Raw genomic sequence first — 23,813 nt, 5'->3', positions numbered from 1 at the left:
TACCACTGGTGGACGAAGAGGGGCGGGTATCAGAGGGAGAACTCTCTTTAGAACTTTCAACGGAAAGTGTCCAATTTGACAGACTGCAGCGACTTGATTGGCCATAGGCAAGGAAGCCGAGAGAATAACACCCAAGTTTTTCATCTTACCCACAGGGGAGGGAAGAACACCAAGGGAGGTAGGCCAAGAGTGAGGTAGACCCAGAGTGAGGGATCAGGGGGACACCCTACCACCAACACCTCTATCTTGTTTCCATTCAATTTGAGCCAGTTGAGGTTCATCCATGGTTCCACGGAAGTCAGGCATGCCCGCAGGCATGACGACATCTCAGCATGATCGAGATCTAACCGGATCAGGATCAGGATCTGAGTGTCGTCGGCGTAGGAGTAACACCTGACGCCATAGGAGCGGATGAGACACACAAGTGCCCAAATATAGATGTTAAATAGAATTGGAGACAATGAAGACCCCTGCAGGAATCCGCAGCTAAGATGGCAAGGAGCAGATAGAAAGGGTGGCATGGAGAGAGTCTGGGTCTGATCCACCAGGAACAACGTGAACCAACCTAGTACCTGGCCAGATATGCCTATCTGGGCCAGCCGAGACAACAGGATGGGGTGGTCGACCGTGTCGAATGCTGCTGATAGATATATCAAAATCAGAGCACCCACCTCACCTGAGTCCACCAGCCTCGCCATGTCATACTGGACGGAGACCAGTACACTCTCCCTGCTTCTGCCTGGTCTGAAGCCAGACTGCGCTGGGTCAAGGAGGTGTGAGGATTCAAGAAATGACGATAGAAGGGGTGATACCAGAGATTGGAGGAGTTTTGTAAGAAAAGGAAGAAGAGAAATCGGACGAAAGTTAGCCAATACAGTAAGGTCACGTGATGGCATCTTTAAAAGAGGGACAACTCTGGCCATTTTTAGTTTGGTGGGACTAACCCCAATTGGCATGAGTTGTTCACTGCTACAGTGAGTAATGACACGAGACCAGGAGAAATTTCTTTCATAATATCCACCGGAATGGCATCAAAAAGGGAACATGATTTAATCTTTTGGATCACCATTAAAACTGTTTCCTCTGAAAACATAGGAAAGCAAGACCATTCTTTAGAGCCCTCTGTAGGAATGTGGAGAGCATCGCAGGCTATATCATTCAGTGGGGTGGTAGCCGAGTTCTCGATATTCCACCTAATATCACCAATTTTAGTTATAGAAAATTGGGATAGGCTATCACATAGTTCTTGCCTAGGTATAACCTTAGCAATAAGTGTGTCAGATGAGGAAAGTGATTTAACAACGGAGAAGAGGGCTTTAGGTTCACAAAGGGCATCACCGATTTTCCGGGTACTGAGTTTTCGCTGGTTTAATGTCGGCATGCTAGGTGATAAGACATGCCTTATATGCTTCTTTAAGAGAGGGGCCATATGATTGACGCCACTTCCGTTCAGACCTGTCTGACTTTAGGCATTAGGCAGTTTTTCAGAGTCGATCCCTAACTTAAGCAGTCCAGCCCTACGAAGTGGGGAGCCTTATGCTCAAAAGTACAGCAGTACATTGAAAAAGCACAGACGTGCGTTATGAGAGAAAGCGGGTCCTCTTTAGGGAACTGTAGCAGTCCAGGAATGGGATTGAGGTGATGAAGAACAGTGTCCTACTATTCAAGAGGGGTCTACAGTTGCAGGGAGAGCACATTTCAAGTTTCTGGAATAGCTAGGGAGTGCAGGCTAGCCCAGCTAAGGTAGGTATCTTTTCAGAGATTCCATGCGTAAAGAACAATGGCTGTGCCAGGGGCCAACCGGTAAGTTATGCAAGTACTCACCAACCCTCAACACAGTGTGGGCCAAACTTTGCCAGTCTAGGCCAGGTCGCTTGTAAGTTCATCCTCTGCAGTTTCACATCTCTCCAGCTCTCAGCGACTGTGGGAAGGGATGATTGTCTGTGGCGTCACAGTAGCTTTTTCTCAGCTCTCATTGAAGTAAAGAGGACAGTTCCAGTGCAGCACATCTCAGGGCACAGAGGAGCAGGTATGAAAGGTTCCTTCAATGACTGTCACCACAGCAGGGTGACACAGGAACCCTAAATGCTTGTGGTTTGGTACACTCTCTTAAATCGTGACCTAGAGGAGCTTGGACTATGAAATTCAGCGGGAGAAAGCCCAGGACCACACGCTGGTGATTTCTTAAGTCTCGAGTGTCAACTCAGGATGGCTGCCCTCCCAGGCGATACCCCGGGTTCAAGCTGGTCAGTTCGCTGGATGGCCCAGGAACACTTCCAAAGAGGCTCTATTGGAGCGTAATCAGGAGATGCTGTGAGTAGTTGTTACCACTACTCCAAAGGGTCAAAGCACCCTTGCAGCCTTCAGTGATTGTTGCAAAAACAGGGGTCTGACGGAACAACACCGGGTTCAGGGTGCTAAACCTTCCAACACTTCTCCAACGGTTCCAATGGTCTGCTTTAGCATTTCACGATGCTTGTCTCCTTCTGTAGTTCGCTGTGAACTTCAGGTGATCGACCTGGAATGGGCACATAGCCCCTTCACTTATCCAATATTTGTTTTTTGCACTCAAATCTGTGATAACCAATTGAAGATCTGCTCTCTTACATTCACACCACGTGTGGGCCAATCATGGTCTACCATGGTTCCAGTCATTCAGGTATACCAGACATACTGGCACCAGTAGTGTGGACTGGGACCCGAAAGTCCCAACCCTCTTCCTTGGCATTAGCACACGTGACATGGAGGAGCGTGTGAAAGATGCGTTTTTTCGCAGGAGGCTGCATGTCCAAATAAGGAATACCCATTCACTCGACCTGGGGGAAGGCAAAGGGCCAAAATGGCCAAAGGACAGAAAAAAGGACTTCATGGTACAGACATTTTCGCCACTGGCCACAGTCTCAAGCCAAACGTGGTAAACCCGATACAGTTTGTTAAAAAGAAGTAAAAATACTATAAAAGTAAACTGCACCAGTTCGTCCTAGGTACACTTGTACAATCACCAAACAATTCTTAGAGGGTGGCTAGGGCCATAAAACAAAAGGACCCCCATGAGCGGTTCGGCAAGGTACTTGGCACATAGATAAAAAGTTATCAAGTAATGGCAACATAGTCAAAGACTAAGGGAAATATAGTTTCCCAGTACTGACAGTCTGAAGGACGTGTCAGTTTCCCCATAACAGATGAGCAAAAGCGCAGAGGAGCGCAGCTGAAGGTTGTGCTCCACTGGAAAAAGTCAGGTTAGGTTAGCCAAAGAAAAGCAAAAGGTTTGGTGGGGGTCCATAAATGGAGGGAAAATTGCAGCTCAGGGAAATCTTTCCTAACAATCATCCATACCAAAAACTTTAGCTTCACTAGGTATCGCTAAAACACCACTTTGGTGCCAAACCTAAAAATATCTACGGTGGAAGGATACCTGCAACCTTTAAAACAATAGTCTGTCTTGCATTTGAAGGTGCATGGTTACACAGAAATCTGAATGTACATGATTTTGTTTGGAGTCAATGTGCTACAAAGGACTTAAAATAAATAAATGGGGGCGAGCAAAAATTTCTAAAATTCAGAAACTTGAATTTTAAAAAATCCCCCTTTTTCAAAGTCCCCGGAAACTTCACTCACAGGATTATGATTGGTGAGTTTGAGTTAATCGCGATGACGGCAGGGACTTGAATTATTTTGGTTTTGGTATATAGTTAAATAGAGATTCAAATATAAAGCATAAAGAAGAATGTATATCCAATTAAAATTAAGCAATAAATCATGAAACTAATGTGCATCTGCGCTAGACGAGGACTGATTAAGTCAGGTGTGTATCACTGAATGTTTTACCCGTACCTTTCCCTGGACAGGGGTGTCGTACTCCAGGCCTTGTGGCCGGCTATTATTTGTCAGGATATCCTTCATTATTATTCATGGGCTAAATATGCATGCATTTAGAATCATTGCATGCCAATGGCCCTCATGAATATTAATAAGGGATATCCTGAAAACCCGACATGTACGTGGCCCTTGAGGCTTTAAGTTCGACACCCCCACTCTGGAAGAAAGAGACTTGTCTTTGATTAAATGAACGCCAAGCTAAAGTTCTAGCACTGAGAGGAATTGACCCCATTACCACTCCTATTTGTGTGCTCTTCCATCCTTAAATTATCTTTGGGTAAAACGTCTATTTATCCCCAAAATCCATTGTCACCCTTCCTGTGGTCAAGAGCATAAACATAGATTTGAAAACACACTGAGAATTCTCCTCTCCCCTATAAATGGACCGCCTAGAGGAGTTGGTCAGAGCCTTAGTAATGCTGAGAATAGACTATTCTAATGTGAGCTAATTAGGCCTCTGACAAAAAACATGGACAGCAAGAAAATCAGGCAGTCAGCATTGGCAAGAATTTACATAATTATGATCACGTGAAACAGCCTTCCAAGCTCTTCATTGGCTCCCAGTGGACTTTTACGTCTCTCTGACTTATTCAGAAAGCCTACTCCTCAGGAGGCCCAAGTACCTGCAAACACGGCCCACCCACCACTGCACAACTGCACTCAGCCACACTCCGCTGCATCACTCTATCCTACAGAGAACATTTAAAGGTCTGAAATACGAAGGTTGATGACTTGGAGTTCATGGCCCCGAACTCTGGCACATGCTTGGATAAGTCTGATAGGGGTGGCCAATGATCAAAGAAAACAGCAAAAGGGGTACCCCACACTTCTGGATGGACTGTAGCTGCCCACTAACACTACTCATTGTTATTCGATGACGCCCCGTCTTCTGAACATGGCATTCTTTTTGTGTGAAAGCTAACTGTGGCGTTTGAAAACAAAAAAGGGGTGTGTGACAGGGGTTTCGCCCTATCAAGAGAAAGAAAAGCAAAGGAATATAAATATGACAGCGCGTGCACAGGCACAGGGAGCAGAAGCCGTAGCAGGCACACAGGATCGCCTGCAAAAAGTACCACGAGGTAGGTGGCTCTGATCCTATTCTACACAGTGATAGAAGTGAACCAAAAAAGTACTGGAACTGTGACTCCAGCGGGGGACAGAGTAGGAAGGAAGGGAGCAACGCGCCACACATTTTTCAGGGGGTGCAGTTTTGCTGGTTGACAGCCAGTTGAGTTGAAACAGATTTCAGTTTAGCTGTAACTGATATCCGGTGGTAAAGTGAAGAAGTGTGCTTTAACTTCACGAGAAACAGTTCCAGAATGATGAAAATGGTTGCAGAACCATGTGTTAACAGTCAAAAGTAAAAATAGTGGAACAGCGCTCCCGCTCCCTCTGACCGCTGATTCAACCACACCATTGAGCAACGAGTGGAGACCACTGGGTTGATGACTTTCTGCAGCATCTGGTTGGACGTACAAGCACTGCTGTACTGGTTTCTTAAATTCTGTTGCATATGTCGTTTTCATTACTCACAAGGAGATGCTGCTGCCCCCTCAAAAACTCTAAAGTAAAGAATGATATGTTTACTTGGCAAATTGAAGTCACACTTTACACATCACTATACCCCGCTACCACACGTGCTTAGCAATTTAAACAGGTTCTGGTGGCCTTGAAGAAAAATAATAAAATTAAAGATGGGCTGGAAATGGAAATCCATTTAAATGAGTGAACCTCTTAGTGTGACATTGTGGTCCACTTAAATGAAGTATCCAAGAAATGAAGAGACGGCATAAAGGTGAAGGATTGTCATACTGTAAATCCTCGCCTTTAAGACCCCCGAGAGCATGCAGCAGGTCAGCAGAAGACCTGGGAAGTAGGATGCCATGAGATCATTCAGCCATGAAATTACATTTTGAATCTGAATTGATGAACATCATTTCTGGTTTGATATCTGTAATGCAAGTAAATCATGTGACGATTTAGATAAATGGCGCCATTACCGTCTGCTAATGGCAACATAGCTGCAGTGGACGGAGCGCAGTTGGGCAGGCAATAGTGAGCACAAGATTGAATATATGTGTCGTCTGCTTTGGGCATTGCCTGTTCTTGATTAAGGCGAAGGAGGTCTGGTCCAGTGGATTTAGTTGCTGGCCTTGGATATGAATTCCACCCCGCCCCCATTGACGTTTTACGGCTATGTTGTGTATTTCTGGCAAACCACTTTATCAAGTGCTACCTCAAACTGTACCGAAAGTGAAAAGGAACACTAACTTTACAATTAGAGTGACCATGCCTTCCCTCAATGGACACCAAAAAGTGATGATTTAATCATTTTGAAGCATTGAATTAATCATAACTACTGATATGATATGATATTGTATTTATACCGCGCTCATAGACAAGTGTTTCAGAGCGCGACCAAGCAAAGGGAGAGGAACAAGGGAGAAACAAAAACAAACAATCTTACTAGGCCCAGTGACATTAAGAACGCGCAAGTGCATGTGGAAAAAGGGAAAAAGGGGAGAGTGCGAGGGAGAGGTGGAAAGTGCGGAACAAGGAGAGAAACAGAATAAATAATAAGTGCAATAAATAAATAAAAAAGGCAGTGTAAAAAGGTAGCGCAGCCATCAAGTGGCAAGTGCATGATTAGTCAGATAGAGTATATCTGATAAGTGCAGAGGGAAATGGGGGACTGTATGGGTACAGATACAGATGCCAGTACAAGGGGAGTCTTGGGGGCAGTGCAGGAGGGAGGCATGGTGAGCAGGTACCTGGCCCCGAAAGGACAGAGAGTGGCCAGGTGCGCAGTGCAGAGAGAGAGAAACAGATCAGCAGGAGAGAAGAGGGGCAAAGGCAGAAGTGAAGAGGAAGTTCTTGAGGTGCTTCTAGAACCAGAGTTCTCCTCAAGTTTCAAGATGGCCGGGAGGCTGTTCCAAAGGGAGGCCCCAGCCGAAGACAGAGATCTACCCCCAGCTCGTTTCTTTGAAATACGACTAACCCTGAGGGAGTTAGAAGTAGAGGAGCGAAGGGCTCGAGAGGGTATTTGCGGAGGGATAGTTGAAGGTATAATGGACCTGACATTGATTTGAGACATTGATTTGAGACGCTTCCATTTCGCTCCACTTCGGTTTCTAGTGTCACAGAGGCCTCACACATGCTATGGTCAATGTTCATGTTGGAGATACTTCGGCCACAATAATGCTATCCGTAAGATTCGTTTTAAATGCCATTCAAACTCGGAGGCCTTTGCTCTGGTCAACAGAAAAACAGTGGAGGAGTCAACTTTTGATTTGATTGTGGGTGAGTGAGTGTCACCTGAAAGGGCACCGGGTTTGTAAACAATTGAAGATCCATGGGGTTGGTAAATGTATTTAGTGAAGGGGCAACAGCATTTAACCGAATTAAACATTGAACAGAAGTAGCGAAAGAGCATAAATATGGAGCCCAAAGCAATTTGGCGTGTTCGGTCGGATTCTACGCAGACATTTTTAAAATAATGTGTTAAAATGGTGCATTATATAGATCCAATTTTGAGAAGAATTAGGTAAAAAGCTATTCAATATACAAGTAGTTATTTAGGATAACTCTGGAAATAATCCAATGGATGCCTGGTTACCATCAATGCAGAGGAGCATGTCACTACATGTTCATGATGCCTCTGTCTACAATGTATACCAGGATTGCCGCTACATTTCATGTTCAACACGCTGCAACCACCACTGCAATTCACTTTCACAGAACTGCTCCCACACCACAAGCCAGCATGGCCACTTTAGGTCACTTTCATGAAGCTGTGTCCACAAGATATGCTAGCATGTCCACTGTTAGAAATGTTCATGAACCAGTGGCCACACCACAAGCCAGCATGGCCACTTTAGGTCACTTTCATGAAGCTGTGTCCACAAGATATGCTAGCATGTCCACTGTTAGAAATGTTCATGAACCAGTGGCCACAATATATGCCAGCACTGCCACTTTGTATATGCAGACAATTCCACATAAACTGTCATAGCCACCAGAGCCCCTAAAACATGGAAGCATCCCATTTAAGCTTACATACACACACACACTTGCACAGACAGCGAAACAGGCACACTCACGCAGACAATCATGCACACTCATTTAAACCTGCGTGCGCGCACACGCCCAAACACCCACACATGCACACAATTCCATTCCAATGTGCGTACACATTATCACATCAAAAAAAATGCAAACACTTTTTGAAAAATAAACTTGCCTATAGACGCCATTATCTGCTGATTCTACTCTCTGGGTGGGAACGGATTCTGAACAACAGCCCCCCAGAAGGACTGGCGTGGAGCTGTGCTTGCCGCTGTGTGGTTGCACAGCTAATTTCTGCACAAAGTACTCCATCAGGTGCCCGTCCTGTGTGAGGCTGGCGGGCACGCCGGGTATGAACCAGATGCCCAGGGGGTCAACCGCAACTCCTTGACTCCCCCAGCTGAAATGACCCCCACTGCAGAAATACCCAGTGCCCAAGTTAAGTCTTTAATTCCAAAGCAACCGCTAGAAATATGTGCCAGGAAGTCAAAGACTGCACTCTGCCTATGGTATGGAAAGTCAGATGTGTTATTAGCTGCCTAAGTGTGCAGTGCAGGATGTGCAAATCCAGTTGCTACGTTGTCCCACTCCTGCCCCTGAGGAAACACTGAAGGCAGGAGGATTCAACCCACCTACTCACCCAGGAATTGACTTCCACTTTGTTTCTCATGGAAGTCCTGCGCTCCTAACAGATTAGGCATGGAAAGGCTCCCACATTTTTTCGGTTTGGACTGTTATGACTTCTTTGCCTGAAATGTTACCTGAAGCACTGAGAGTGCAAGGTTGAAAAGGTCCAGTAGCGCTAGGTTAAAGCATTATATGGCCGAATATTCTAAAAATCGGCCACAAGGAGATGTCTAATCATTTTTAGATAGATGTTAAAAACCTATTTTTGTAGGCTTGGTGTCCTCTCTGTGTTGATGACTGCAATGCTGAGTTAGGTGGGCTTGTGCTGTAATATTATCGTGGGATAGTTTTCATTTTATTTTTTTATTCTGTTAGCTTATGACGTTGCTTGCTTTGTATTTTGGCAACAACTTGTTGTCATGATTTTTCATATTTATTGCACCCTGCTCCCCTTCTGATAATTAAAATGCAAATTGAAAAAAAAGATTATAGGGAGGATGTTGCCACTAGCAAGACCACGCCCCTCACAGACTTCCTGACTTTGGCTCTAAGGAAAAATGGAAAGGTCCCCGCCACCATCACCAGCGTGCCCTGGAGCTCCCCTAAAATCACCTTTGCTGCTTGCTTCTCAGTTGCCCAGCACAGATTCCCCTCTTTTAGTGTGGAGGGAACTATGAATATTCAGATCTGCGAGCCCCTGCCAGTCAAGCCACAGGCAGTCATATGATTCTTCCTGCAGCGCAGTGCTGAAACCTTGTTGTGGCGCCACTTGATCCAACTTTCTAGAACTATCTAGTCAGCCTAGCCTCCCCTCAGTCTTTCCTTGGGCTTCTCAGAACCTTCATTTTCACCTGCACTGTTTTATTGGTCTTCTTAGCACATCCCTATTGAAATGTGTGTCTGTGTACGTGGTTTTAGTGTACTGCATTGGTGCCCTTTCTCCCCTGGTGATCCACCTGCTCCTGCTGGGAGCCCTCGGCAGAGAGACACTCTTCCAGGGGGTGTTTTAAAGGTGCCCCAGCAGGACTGAGGATTACTCGAGGGAAAGGGGTATGTCCTAAGCCTCTTTTATTCAGGAAAATAGAAGAATGGGAATTCATTGCGCCACACACCGCTTCATTGCTTAAACACTCACCCAGTGGAGTCTCAAATTATAGCAGTGTTTCTTGTCATCCCTCAGGAGGATGGCAAGATGGACTGATTCAGGTCATCACAGCATGCCTGGCCCCAATGGAACACTTTTGTCCCAGTGTCAAGCTGGCTTGGACCCTTCCGTCCTGTGCGCTTAATCAAGCACTTAATGAGCTTGGAGAATGGCTGCCACTTCCAGCTGCTCTGGTTCTGCTGCAGGACAAGAGGACAAGTCTTTCAGATCCCTCCTCTGCCACCCAGAAGGACGCATTCTATCCGCTAGGGGACCCGATAAGGTGGCCAGTGTTAACCTCTGGGCACCTGCTCCCTACCAGGAAGAGAGTAGGACCTCAGTATTTGCACAGAGCAGCAGCTGGTGCTCATTCCACTTCATGTGAGTCCCACGTTTTTTTTGGTTCCCATCGCACAACTGGCCAGCGGCCCTCTGGTGAGTTATTAGGAAACCTGCAACCCCTCAACTAGGAAACGGCTGTCAGTACCCTAAAGCCAACATGATATCTTCCAGACTAGGTGGTTCCTCAATCTATTTCAGTAGCATCTAGAGTCGATTGGTTACATGTCTTTCTACCGAGATATTGTATACCGAATGCCCATATATCGAAACATATATCTTGAAAACCTTAATATTGAATGCATTTCTGGATTTGGGGAGGGAGCCCCAAACTCCTGTCTCCCACCCCTAAAAACCCATCCTGACCGTTTCCCCCCCAAAATTAACCCTTTACCCCACCCTAAATATATTCAATATGAAGGTTTTCAAGATAAAAGTTTAGATATATGTGGGACTTGATATAAACACGATATACCGAGTCGATTTTGTGGTAGTTGGCAGACTATTCCAAGTGCTCAGACATGTCTCACACTTGCATGAGTGTCTGGACACATGTGTTTAATTTTAGGTTTGCCTGGTGCTTTTGATTACTGGAGGGGTGCGGGCTATACTGCATCTGTAAGATGGGTTTTTGTGCGCTGGCAAACCCTGGGTCAAACTCACAGCGGGCACGAGGTCTCTCATGATGATTTGCTTCTGACCTCAAGTCGATTCTCTGGCTTTTCAATACAAACACTTGAATCGCAAATTGTGTCAGAAATGTAGTGTTCCCTCGAACCAGACAATAAAACATCTATTAATGGAATGTGAGGGGACTTGGTTAGTTAGAATGGCTCTGTTCAGAAGATTTGTGGACAGAGAAGAGGGACTTATATCTGAGTCGCTTTGGGATAGACTGATCTCAGGGTATGAAACAGCTCTAACAATTACTGTTGTTCAAAGGCTAGAAAGATGCAAATTCATTATGTGAAACTCTTCTTTTTTCTTTTCCTCTTCTCTTCTGCCCCTTTTACTTTTGGAATAGGGGGCAAGATTCGGCTTCTATGAAGAAAATATAAGAATGAGATTAGGTGACTGAATTTACCTTTAAGATGAGAAGCATAATTGAATTTACCGTATCGCTTCGTTCAAAATACTTTTTTATAAAAGTGGACAGGCAAAACAAGGTAGAAAAAAATTGAATCTTTTAGTGTTAAGCTTTTAACTTTCATTATAATTATGTGATGAAAATGTTCTTTGTATCTCTTTTGTTAAGGGATTTTTTTGGAACCATGTACAAATAAAACATAAAAAAAGCACTTGAATCTCCTAAATTAAGTCTGCCCTCTGTGAAAGCTGTGGGGGAGGAAAACGCTGGGCAGACTGACCCTTGGAGGGTGTTTCTATGTCGTTTTCGGTGTTTTGAGCAGAGTTTTGAGCCGTTTTGAAGAATTTTTAAGAGTTTCGGGGGGGTTATCATTTTCTAGTCTCTGGTGTGTTGTTTGTTGTTCACTTATTTTTGTAACCCTTTGTTTTAATAATTGTTCAGTGTGTTCTTCGTTTTCCTCATACATTTCTTATGCCATTTCCTCCTATCCCTTTCCCTTTTGATTCCCCTAAGTAAACTTCAAAAAGCCAAAATTATCTATCGTGTCCTTTATCCTATCCTGCAAACCCCCCATAAAATGTAACCTTTCCTAGTTACACCCTAAGTGTTTGTTGTTGTTTCATCTCCACACTTGCTGCTCTGTTGGTTGTGTTTTTTTTTAGTGTTTTGCTGGTTTTTTTTAGTAGGATGTAGGAACTGGGAATTAATTTGTTAACAGGGTGTTCTTAGTTCTCAAGATGTGATCAAGCTCTAGTACATCCCAGGACCAGGTTGCCACATTGCAACATCGGGCATGCCGTGCCAAAATCCCATGGGACCTTATGTTGGTGACAGCTCAACAATTGGTTGGCAGTAGCATGTCAGCGACAGTGTCTGCTGTTGGTCAGACCTGCTGGACTGCCTGTTAAGAGGCATGCTAGAAACCACTGCCTGAATGCCTGGTGGCTCTGAACTGGCCGGAGATGGACTACTCAGTGCTGGAGACCAACATGGGGAGGCACATGCAACAGCACCGTCCTATAGGTCATTGTTCATGGAGGAAGGAAGGAGGCCGCCTTGGTGGACGGATTAACCTCACAGTTACACTGCCCACATGTGAGAGAGGCAGCAGTCTTTGACAGAGCTTGAGAAGTCTTGCAGGTAGAAGCGCTGTTTGAGAGAACTTCAGAACTCTAGTGATTGGCACTGGCAGTGCTTCGCGAGAGAGCTTTGCATTTTAGCAATTGGCTGTGCCTTGTGGGCGAGCCCAAGAAAGTGTGCCCTGCTACAGACCTGGAGAACTTTAAGAGGTGGTGATACCCTGTGAAAGAGCCGCGATGCCTGCGGGCTGTTTGCGCGCTTTATAACTGAAAAGAAATAAATACATAAAATAAAGAGCATGAGAACGCTTGCCACAGGGTGCATGTGATTGTGGCAATAGGATTCAAATACATTACTGGCATAATAGGCAACAGCATGCGTAAATCACCACCTGGTCAGGGCCTCTCCGTCACTCATACATATATCTGGCCCCCCTCCACAGGCACCACGAAGCAACAAAACTCCTCTTTTCAGTGTCCGACTTGGGCCAGTTAAGATATCAGTATCATCATCCAAGCTGGTGTGCTGGCTATATGTAGATGGCATTCCTCAGTCTTACACAATGCTGTGACCAGTTAGTCAACGTGCAGCACTGCAAGTCTTCTGTGGTTAAAAGCAATAGCCCTGAGCATTCTGCAAGCTCCCTTGGACTGCACGTTTATTGGGAGCATCTTGCAGTACAGTCAGGCGGCTGTCTTTCATCACAGAAGTCTAGCAGTGCTGCTTGCCAAGTGAACTGCTTGATGTACCATTACTGTACTGGGTCACCATGCCTTCCCACATGAGAAGTGTCCAGTAGGTAGGGGTCAATCTTATGTGTGCCTGATGGTCCACTGTCTGTTCCTACTGGTGACCAGTCTGTATTCAAGATGCCTGAGCCACTGTAGGGGGTGTCTCGCAGAGTTTCCTCCCTGTAGGCTCAGCCCCCACTGCTCACAAAGCTTCCAATAGGCTTGAGTGGTGCAATTCCCAATGACACCCTCAATCTTGAACTTTGTCATTCTTGGCGTCCTTGACATAATGTAAGCTGGTTGGTTTTCTTCTGTAGCCAGTGATTAGTAGTCTGTGCTCTTCTTACTGGATGAGTATTTAGAGCAATTGAAGTTGAAGGCACTGCAACAAAACAGTCTTGCACATTTGTAGTTAGTATTTGGCATGAGAGGGTATCAAAGAGGCCCCACCGAGAGCTCCGTTGTTAGTGTTCAGCTGTGATTACAGCAACACTTACAGTTCAGCTCCAAATTGTGTATTTTTAAAACCAACTCAGAGGCAATTGCTGTGTAATGTCTGCTCCATTCTACCACCTTTCAAGAAGGCCAACAAGGAGAGTAGCTATAGCAGGGCATCTCTCAATGAGGTTATTCCTCCTGGTACCTGCAGAACAAAATGGTTGGGGCCCATTCCTTAGTGCCTGATTTCAAATGGGTAGAGCTGGACAAGGAAATGCTTTGGGCCTCTCCCTTTTTCTACAGTCTCCCTCATGTACACTCCCCAGCTTCCCATCAGACTCATCTCCCTTTTCCTACAGTCTGTCCCATGTACATCCTTGAGCTTCCCTACAGGCAAGTATCCCTTTTCCTACAGTCTGCATCGTGTACACCCTTGAGCTTCCCTTCACTCATATCTCCCGTTTCCTTTAGTCTGATTCATCCCTGAGCTTCCCTTCACACTCATCTCCCTTTTCCTACAGCCTGCCTCATGTACACCCTTGAGCTTCCCTTCACACCCATCTCCCTTTTCCTAGTCTGCCTCTTGTACACCCTTGAGCTTCCCTTCACACCCATCTCCCTTTTCCTAGTCTGCCTCTTGTATACCCTTGAGCCTCCCTTCACACTCATCTCCCTTTTTGCACAGTCTGCTCATGCACACCCTTGAGCTTCCCTTCACACTCATCTCCCTTTTTGCACAGTCTGCCTCATGTACACCCTTGAGCTTCCCCTCACACTCATCTCCTTTTTCCTACAGTATCTCCTCATGTACACATTTGAGCTTCCCTTCACGCTCATCTCCCTTTTCCTACAGTCTGCCTCATGTACCATTTTGCTTCCCCTTACACTCACCCACCTTTTCCTACAGTGTGCCTCATGCACACCAATGAGCTTCCATTCCACCCTCTTCATCTCCCTTTTCACAGTCTGTCTCATGTACACCCTTGAGCTTCCCCTCACACTCATCTCCCTTTTCCTACAGTCTGCCTCATGTCCACCCTTGAGCTTCCCCTCACACTCATCTCCCTTTATGCACAGTCTGCCTCGTGTACACCCTTGAGCTTCCCCTCACACTCATCTCCCTTTTCCTACAGTCTGCCTCATGTACACCCTTGATCTTCCCCTAACACTCATCTCCCTTTATGCACAGTCTGTCTCATGTACACCCTGGAGCTTCCCCTCACACTCATCTCCCTTTTCCTACAGTCTGTCTCATGTACAGCATGGAGCTTCCCCTCACACGCATTTCCCCTTTCCTACAGTCTGCCTCATGCACACCCTTGATCTTCCCCTCACACTCATCTCCCTGTATGCACAAGTCTGCTCATGTACACCCTTGAGCTTCCCTTCACACTCAACAACTTTGTCCTATTTTGTGCCTCATATGCACCCTTGAGGTTCTCTGCACACCCATCGCCCTTCTCCTGCAATCTAGAAATTATTCCTTGACCTTCCGTTCTGTGCTTTTGTGATTTAAATGTACCTGACTTGTGTATATTGTCTATCTGTAGGTAGTTGTCTCCAGAACCAGACATTGAACCAATGTGATAGTGCATCTGTTCCTGAAATATTCTCGATGGACGATGAAGAGTCGACGGCCAATATTACCATAGATATATATTATTCAATTGTATGTGATTTGCTCAGGTTGCTGCATGAATGGAAATGCAAACTCGCATAGAGTTGAACGGAGAGTGAAGATATAATTTTGACAGAAGCGTGGGTTGTCGAATCCTCTGGGTAATTAATGGATGGCTAGTGACCGGTGGTCCAGACAATGAATGGAAAAGCTGGTGTTTCTTCATCACAGGATAGTGTTAGGGTCCCACCAGATCAGGGAACCCTCTCAGAGAGCCCCTTTCCGAGCAACAACCCTGTAGACAGAGGAAGAAAATCATACAAGTAAGTCCCCAGCAAAACTATAAGCAGTTGAAAGGTGTTTGTACTCCAACTTGAACATAAGCGATGCTGACTTCGAAAGAACATTCAAAGGAAGTGCATTCGATTCAGGGTCTATGTTTAGCAGCTGTAACCACAACATGCGGAACGCTGGCAGCTATCCCCAAGCAACCCAGCAGCAGAAACAGATGCTGTAGCAACTAAAAAGGTGGGGAGGCGCAATGGCACGTTTAGGTGGAATTAAGACAGCCAATAAGACTGGGCGGCCTGAAATGGCGATCTGCCTGGCTCTGTTCTGGGTCATCCATCGTTTTCCAGTTGCTAATTATCTTCTGGCACACAAGGCTGGGCTGCATGAACAACAAACACAGGTTACCATGTGTAGGCAGGTGTTTGCCGCCTTCAGGAGGGTTGTGACCAGTGCGACGATAATTATGGCTGGGTCCATTTACCTGCCACTAATAAAACAATATGTCGTTAAGCCCCTGTTCCAAGGCTGCAACGGGGGCAGGGGGTAGCTGCCAGCACGTGACGGCCATTATCCCTTGTTCCAGCCTTTGCAACAGGGGCTTAACGCCATTAGCACCCTGGGTTGACAAAGAGGTAACACAGGGTGCTAAAAAAAGTATTTTCAGTCATTGAACGGGACACCTCCCGCGTCCCTTTCAATGACTGAAAATACTGTGCTAACATGGCCGCAGTGGAAAGGGAAGGCAGGGCCCCTCTTCCTTTTCCATAAGAGCTGGGAAGCTGTTACGGCAGCAGTGGGGCCCTGTGCTGCCCCAACACACAGGTTACTGAGGGTATTAGGGGGGTTGAAAATGGTCCAAAAAATTAAAATAAAGGGACGGACGGTGGGGTGAAGATGGTGGCCGTGGGCACCAGCCATCAGGCGGTTTTGAACGCGGGCTGAGATTGTAGGTTTTTAGCCTGCGTGGCTAGCCACCTGATTTGCTGGTTCCCCTGTGCCAGGTGCTAATGGGATGTTATGATGGTATTCAAAATTAGTATGAAGGAGAAGCATTCACCTTCAATCAGAGGTGTAGCCGGCATTGTCCAACAAGTGGGGCCTGAAGCTAATGTAGTTGGACCGAGCGCAGTGACAACAACATCTGTAAATGCCCAAACGCGGCCGCTGAGTGGGCATTGACAGATTTTGAATGGTCCTTGTCCGCTCAGGCCCTACAATCTCTATGCCTCTGCCTCCAATGAAATGAAGTGCTAAAATATGCATTTTGTTAGATCTTTTACTGGTTCTTGCCATTCTTTGGGCCGATGAATGCAGCCGAATTGTTACTTTTCAGGTGTAGCCATTTTCAGATTGTTAGAGCAGATTAGGCGATAGCAGACAGGTTTGGGAAGCCATTTACTGTGATCTAGGACGAGTTTCTAGGTCAAACCAAACTCCAGTTTTCAGGGATGGAGGAAGAGTTCCCACCCTATGCAGTTAGGAGTAGGAAAAACAGAGGACTTCTATAAAATCTCGATGGCTGTTTCCCAAAAGATTCACAAAGGAAACCAAGTTCAAGAGTAAGTTATAAAATGCATAGGCCATGGTCATACTACTGGATTTGCATTCACGAACAACACAGCCAGAAGAGAGAACATGTATGTCAGAAAGCAACTATGAAACAGGTCGTTGTCACAATGACAACACAGTTATGCAAAAAAGCGGGTCTAAGTCGAAAGATACAGAATGGTGGCCATGCTCATGTGACCCGTAAAGTGAATAAAAGGTGTAAAAGCCTTGAGTAAGCCTTTAACTCCTTCTATTCAGGCCGCAGCCCATTTTCAATAATTTGTAGGAGGGGCTGAAAGTACCTTGCATTTCCACCGCCTCCCTTCTTCTCTGGAAAAACAAATGCTGCAGCATCTGTGCCGGCATGGATTTTCATGCCGGTGCAAATGCTGGAAATCACTATGCAGTCTGCCTGCTTTATGCATAGGCATAAAGCAGACGGACCCCATAGGGATTCATTATACACGGTCCCTGCCATGCAAGCATAGCAAGGAGCGGGTACAATGACAATGAAACCCTCCGTTCATGCTCGCATTTCAGGCAGGGTGGAATTGTATATTTGCGCACATGGTTAGCAGAGTTCACAATTGAAATGTAACGCATATTTGGGCATTTCAAAAAGAGAACACATTACTGCTGCTAGGAAACAGGCGCACTGGCTTCCAAATAAAGAGTGAGTACTCTTCAAAGCCCTTGCCCTGACCCACAAATGTATCCACCAAACTGCATCCCCTTACCTTTCCCAAAGAATGCACCCAACTGCATCCACAAGACCGACCAGAATGCCCTACACGAACATGGTCACAGTACCTAGAATTAAGAGAGTCAGAGCAGGCGGCGGTAGCTTCCCGTACCTAGCAGCCCTACAATGCCTGCCTCCACCCCTATGAGGTGAAAATTCACACAGGGCGTTCCGCAAAGCAGTAAAAACACTACTCTTTACCTAAACACCGCCATATACCCCATCCCTGCAATTCTGTGACCAATGCCGGCAGGATACCTACCCCATCTAAATCAAATGTATAATGTATGATTGTATGTGTCCAACCTGTACCTGCATTTCTCATGTAACTAAGTTATTCAAAAGTAACAGCGCCTCGATGCCCAGTGGCTGTTTGTGCGCTATACAAATGTAAATAAAAATGCAAGCATGTCCGGTAGGTTTGTCATTGTGAGCCCTTCTTGCTGTGCGAGCATGGCAAGCGGCACTCACAATTAAAGGTAAATGCTGCCTGGTATGCCAGCATGCCGGGCAGCGTTGACTCACTTTGTACTGGGTGCAAATGTGAAGGGCAAAATGTGGTGTACAGGCTTTTACACTACCCTTTGCCCTTTGCATTTACACCTGCAGTAAAAATGATGAAAATGTGGTGGCTGGGACCCGCTTACGTTCAAGTGTAAGCGTAAAAGCTCCTCGCCATCAAACTATTACTTCCAAGAAAATGAGCACCAATGTGTTTGCCATACGAATAACGTAAGTATGAAAATAGGAATACGAACTGCAAACATCTCAATTTCTGATTTTTTTTAATACTAAAATAAATTTCCCATGGCTGTTGACACTTCCTACACGTGTGCTGCACAACTCTCCCTACCCTCTCCCCCATCCTCCCTACCTGATCCCACCACTGCCTCCTGTGACGTTTAATAATGCAATTTTGTACATTTAAAGAGTATTCCTCTTTAGTTTGAAGTACTTGCCCACTAAGTTAATGTAACCTTTGTAACTCACTGGTTTCTCATATATATATTTTGTTCTCTGTTTTGTTTTGTCCTTGGTGTATGTCCCACTTTTTTACACCCTCATAAACTGGCCCACCACTTCTTGCCATCGTTATGCTATTGTGCAGACACCCTTCGTGGGAATGCCTCCGCCATCTGTAAATGTGGTATTGTAAGTCATTCCTTATCAAAACTGTCATCCCTGTTCTGCAAATAAATACGAAAATACAAATACAAAAAATATGCTGGCCCTTTTGTAGCCAATGAAGCACATTCCCCAAACATTCTGCACCGCCTAAACCTAGTTCACTCAGGTATAGGTTTGCTTGTGAACATATGTGTTTGAAAAGGATTGGAAAGTGTGTGTGAATATGAGTAATGACGTATTGGAAACATACCAACGTCTGCACTGGAGCCTCTGAAAGGCCGCTGGAGCTCCCAGTTTGCGGACCTGTAAATAAAAATGTGGCATTGCGTATTCCGGTAAAATATAGTACTTTTTCAAGGAGTAAGCCTCAGCAGTGCGTCAAGAAAGCTTGGTGACATAGCACCTTCATTTAAAATTTGAAATGGGAATATGCTTTCAATAACCAAATGTAAACCACCCCAGTGACACAGACCGGTCCACTCCATTCTACACTCCACGCCTGACCTGAAGACTCTTCTCTTCAAAGAACATCTCGCCAATGGCTCCACTGAAGCAGACTTCTCAGTTTTCAGAGCTCCCCACTTTCCCCTAGGCCCCCTATCAATTTCAGCCCCTCGGCTACCGCGGTGCCCTACCTGTAACCCCTAGACACGGCCTCCATTTATAGCGCTCCAATGCTTTGCAGCTGGGATCAGACTTTATAAATCTCATACATGCATGCAGTTACATGTAGTGCACAGTCCTTCAATCGTGGAAATATTTTGAGCATTTACAAGGTGATGGTGCTTATTCATCTAAATATCTGCTCTGTATAAGAGGAGGCACCGGATATCAGTTTATAGAGGGAAACAAGGGGAAACCAAAGTCTTCATTCGCATTATTAATTTCTTGTCAGTGGGCGGGAGCGGTTGGGAGCGTTGCTCCTCTACTTTTTTTATTTTTTACTGTTACTGTTACTATATTTTTATTTTAAAAAGAAACCCTTCCGGAATGGTTTCATTTTAAAATAAAAGTGTAGGAAGAAGTTGAAACTTGCACTTCAGTGCACTGCACTGAACGTTCCCTTACACAGCAGGTGTGTTTGGGGGTTTGCATTGCGTGTGGCGATGGGATTTGTGGGGATTCGGGGTCAGGCCAGCAGGGAACATAGTTCGACTACTTCTTTTCGTACAATTCGACATTTCAACCACTGTTTCTTATTGGAATGGTTCAAAATTTCGGAAACCATGGTACACAGCAAGGAATATTTCTGAACAAATGAGTAACAAAATCATCTACTTTGGATGGAATCAAAATGTGCAATTATGAAAAACTCGTCCATTTAATAAAAATACTCCATCCTTTTACCATGTTGCTTAAATGGCCTGATTCCTGGATTTTTTTGCGTTGTGCAAAGTGACTTTGCCCTGCCAACAAACATCCTGATTCAAAGAGCGGAGCAAAGTGTATTTTTGCAGTGCAAAGTGTGCAAAGCACTGCAAAAGTACTCTGCGCCGCTCTGAGAATCAGGGTATTAGTATTTATTAGGTTTATATAGCGCTTTACACCAAAGCGCGGATGCTTGTTGGCAAAGTCACTTTGCACCACAGAGCTAAATATATTCAATGAAGCGGGCCCCAAGTGGTAAATGAAGACTACATTAATTATACACTAAATAATATTGCGGACTGGATTTGCCAGTCTATTTTCTTGAATATGTGGGTCTGATCCATAAGTGTACATAATATTTCAATTATACCAGATAATCCATTTTAAAAAAAATTAAAAAAAAGGCCTGTCGCTAAATATTGAAGTACTGTTGACATCTACAGGGCATGCTTGCATTTCCTGACTAGGCGACGTCATGGCGGGCATATGTTCGAACAATTATGCAATGCACCCTTCCGCCGCCCACTAAGTGATATCTGTCTGGAGATGCCTCGTCGCGGATGATAAAGGGATAGACCCCACGCAAACCCGCCCAGTTAATTTCAGCTCCAGTAAGTCGATACGCAGCCAGCCATGTTGGCTAACAACGCTAACATTTGCTCCGCCGGTGGTGATCGCGCATAGCTACGCGGCTATAAAATCTCGCAAGAATAGAACTCGGTCATGTGTCGCGTCTAGACGTCCTCCGCCATTCGAGCGTTTATAGCCCCTTGCGTGTGTACGCGCTCAAAATGGCAGCCAGGGGTGAAATTGGGTGACCCTTCTAGTCTTTAGTCGATGTTGCGGTTGCCATGGCAACACTTTTCTATTTGCAGACATCCGTTCCAATTAGAATATTTACTACCCTGCTGCTCACCTCTGCCTTTTGTTAATGGCGCGACGTATGGGCCAGTTTCTGTGTGTAATTGTGTGTGTAGTTATATATTTAGCGTGCATTTATCACGACAGGCTCCATAGGTGGAGAGGTGCGAAGAAAAAAATCAAGCATGTTTTTTTTTTGTTCACCGTTGTGTTATGTCTTGTTTGCTGCCCTTTGCATGGTCTGCAGGTGCACCGTGGGAGAGGTGTGGGTGGGGGCAGGAGGTGGGTGATAATATTTGCAGGTATGCCAGTGTTCTAAAGAACGTTGGAGGCAACATCATTTTAGGTTGTATAGGTACCCCTCACATGTTAAAGGTTATTTTTTGGAGCAGGTGGTATTAATGACATCATAATATTTGGTGTTTTGTGTAGCGACACGTGCTGGAGTTACCAGTTTCCGAGCACTTGGTAACAGGTGTTTATGATTACAAAATTGACCCACATTCATGCTACTCAAATTAACACAGACTACATTGATTGATGAAAGGAGGTCCATGGGCTGCGACCCTATGCATACCACTAGTCCTTTTTTAAAAAAAAATAATGTGTTGAATCACCGCCTGGTGGAAACGGTATTTAATGCAACACCTGTTTTTTTAAAAAGAGTCTTTAGTGCCATTTTGCACTCGTGGTTGACATATGAGCCAAGTGCTCTTGCATGCTCCAGGTGAAAATTCCTGAGCGCCAATGCCCTGTTTTCTCTGAGAGGATGCGCGTGAGGTGGCTGGCCCTGGGTGGGTGACACATCCTGTCACATGCCAGCAGGCCTTTTGAGCGCGCTGAATTGGCTCCTGGTGGAAATGGTAGTTACCGCGCCACCTGTTTTTAAATAAGTGTCTTTGGTGCCATTTTGCCGTTGTGTTGCCAGATTAGATGGGCAAATAGCCCCTTACATTCGGCAGCTGCACATTACTGGCAAATAAATGCCCTATTCCTCTGCAGACACAAGGAACCACAGCCAGCGCCCGTGATGCATGTGTGAGTGTGTGGGGGAGGAGGGGAGGCCCCTTCCCGGCACTTTGCATTGCACCTGGCACACACGTGCACTGATGCTAGGGCCATTTACCCACACAGGGGAGACCGGTGGTGCATTTGCAGTGACGGTTTTATCGGGGCTGTCACTGCAAATGCCATTTTTGCATTTGAACCCTTGTTTTTAGGGGTGGGAATGCAAAAGGAAATATACAAAGCATGAGCGTTTCTATCAGATGGTGTGAAATTCAGGTCGGGGTCTGTAAAGCACCATGTCCGCATCGTTTCGCAAGGTACGTAGAGGAGGTGACTGGCCCATCCCAAAGGCTAGAGCATCCCCCAGTGACTCATCAGCCACTCCTGCCCACAGATTCCACGAGTGGGGCCAGTATGCCCATGCTAAGCCCTCTGCGTAATCAGCTTCAGATTTCTGAACGCACTGCCCACATCTACCAAAAAGCAGGATTTTCCCGGGCTCCCCTGCACAATTGGCACATGCAAGCCAGGAACAATGTGTGCCAGTCAGCGCCAGTGTTTTTCCAAAAAGACATTCACTGGTTACAATGTCAGTGCAGGCCCCCGGCGCGTGCACAGCACAGGGTGTATCAGGGCATGTATCGCGAGAATGTGCTTCATCGGTCATTTGTTACGGGGGCTATGCTTAACTTGGGTAGAAACAGATACTACTAAATGGTGAAGCATTTGTTCAATAGCTCAGTAAAGAGACACGCTACCATAGTCCAGGCGGCCATGGCTTGGATATTACTTGATAGATATGTGTACGAATAGTCAATAGCTGTACCAATTGTATCATAAAGTGATCTCTCGCTCTCTTCCTCTCTTCCTCTCTATCTCAAATACACTCTGCACTCACTTTCTTTCTCTCTTGCATTCTCTCTGTCTGACTCTATGGGGCTCATTGCGGGTGTGCCGGCCTGGTAAAAATGCTGGAAAAAATGCTGGCTCCTGCATTATTACCGGACTGGCACACTCCAAGGTCGCCGGTGGGGGCTCTGATCCACCGGCAGGCTTGACCTGCCAGTAGTTCAGGCCCCTGCAAGCAAATAATTGCAGCAAACCCATTCCATGGAGACCTATGGTACTCCATACAATGGGAACATACCGCAGTTATTGGAACCTGTAATATCCCAGTAATACCAGGATATCGCACCGGTAATGGTAAGGCGAGTTTGCCTGTAACCCGCCGGAATTACCGGCAGGTTATAGGCAAACCCATATTGAGCCTTGGGTGAATGTTACATCATCAGATATTCTCACTCCTATTTCTTTTTTTCTCTGTCGATGTGGTTGGCTCTCTTTTTCACAACCACTTCCTCTGTTAGTGTTAGTGTGGAATTGCAGGCAGGCTCTGTTCACTCTCTCTATGTGTCTGTACAGTCGTGAGCAAGTGCGTTCTCTCTCAGCTAGGCCTGGCTTTCTCCCTTCCTCCCTCCTTCTCTCTGTGTGTCACTTGGCCCTCCCGCTAGCTCCCTCTCTCCCCTGCAACGGTTTATTGAGAAGCCACACTCAAAGCGGGGATTCCCTTCTCTCCCCACTTAAGTAGTTATTCAACAAACTGTTAAACAGATTCTTTTTTTAGCCCTATCTCAGACACATATCATGCCCCTAGATCCCGCTCCTCTGAGCTAACTAACAATGAGCCAAGAACCAGGCCGATGTATGGGAAATATATGGGTATTTATTTAAATTTAAAGTAATAGAAATTAGCATGAACATGTTAAACACCACTTTATCCGTGGCACAACTCAATCAACTTCTCTCCGCATAAATAAATCACAAAACTAAGTTAAAAAGAACACAGACACAATTCTAAA

This window comes from Ambystoma mexicanum, chromosome 9 (genome assembly GCF_040938575.1).
Source record: "Ambystoma mexicanum isolate Mex_15411 chromosome 9, UKY_AmexF1_1, whole genome shotgun sequence".
Taxonomy (NCBI): domain Eukaryota; kingdom Metazoa; phylum Chordata; class Amphibia; order Caudata; family Ambystomatidae; genus Ambystoma; species Ambystoma mexicanum.
This window is presented reverse-complemented; position numbering follows the sequence as displayed.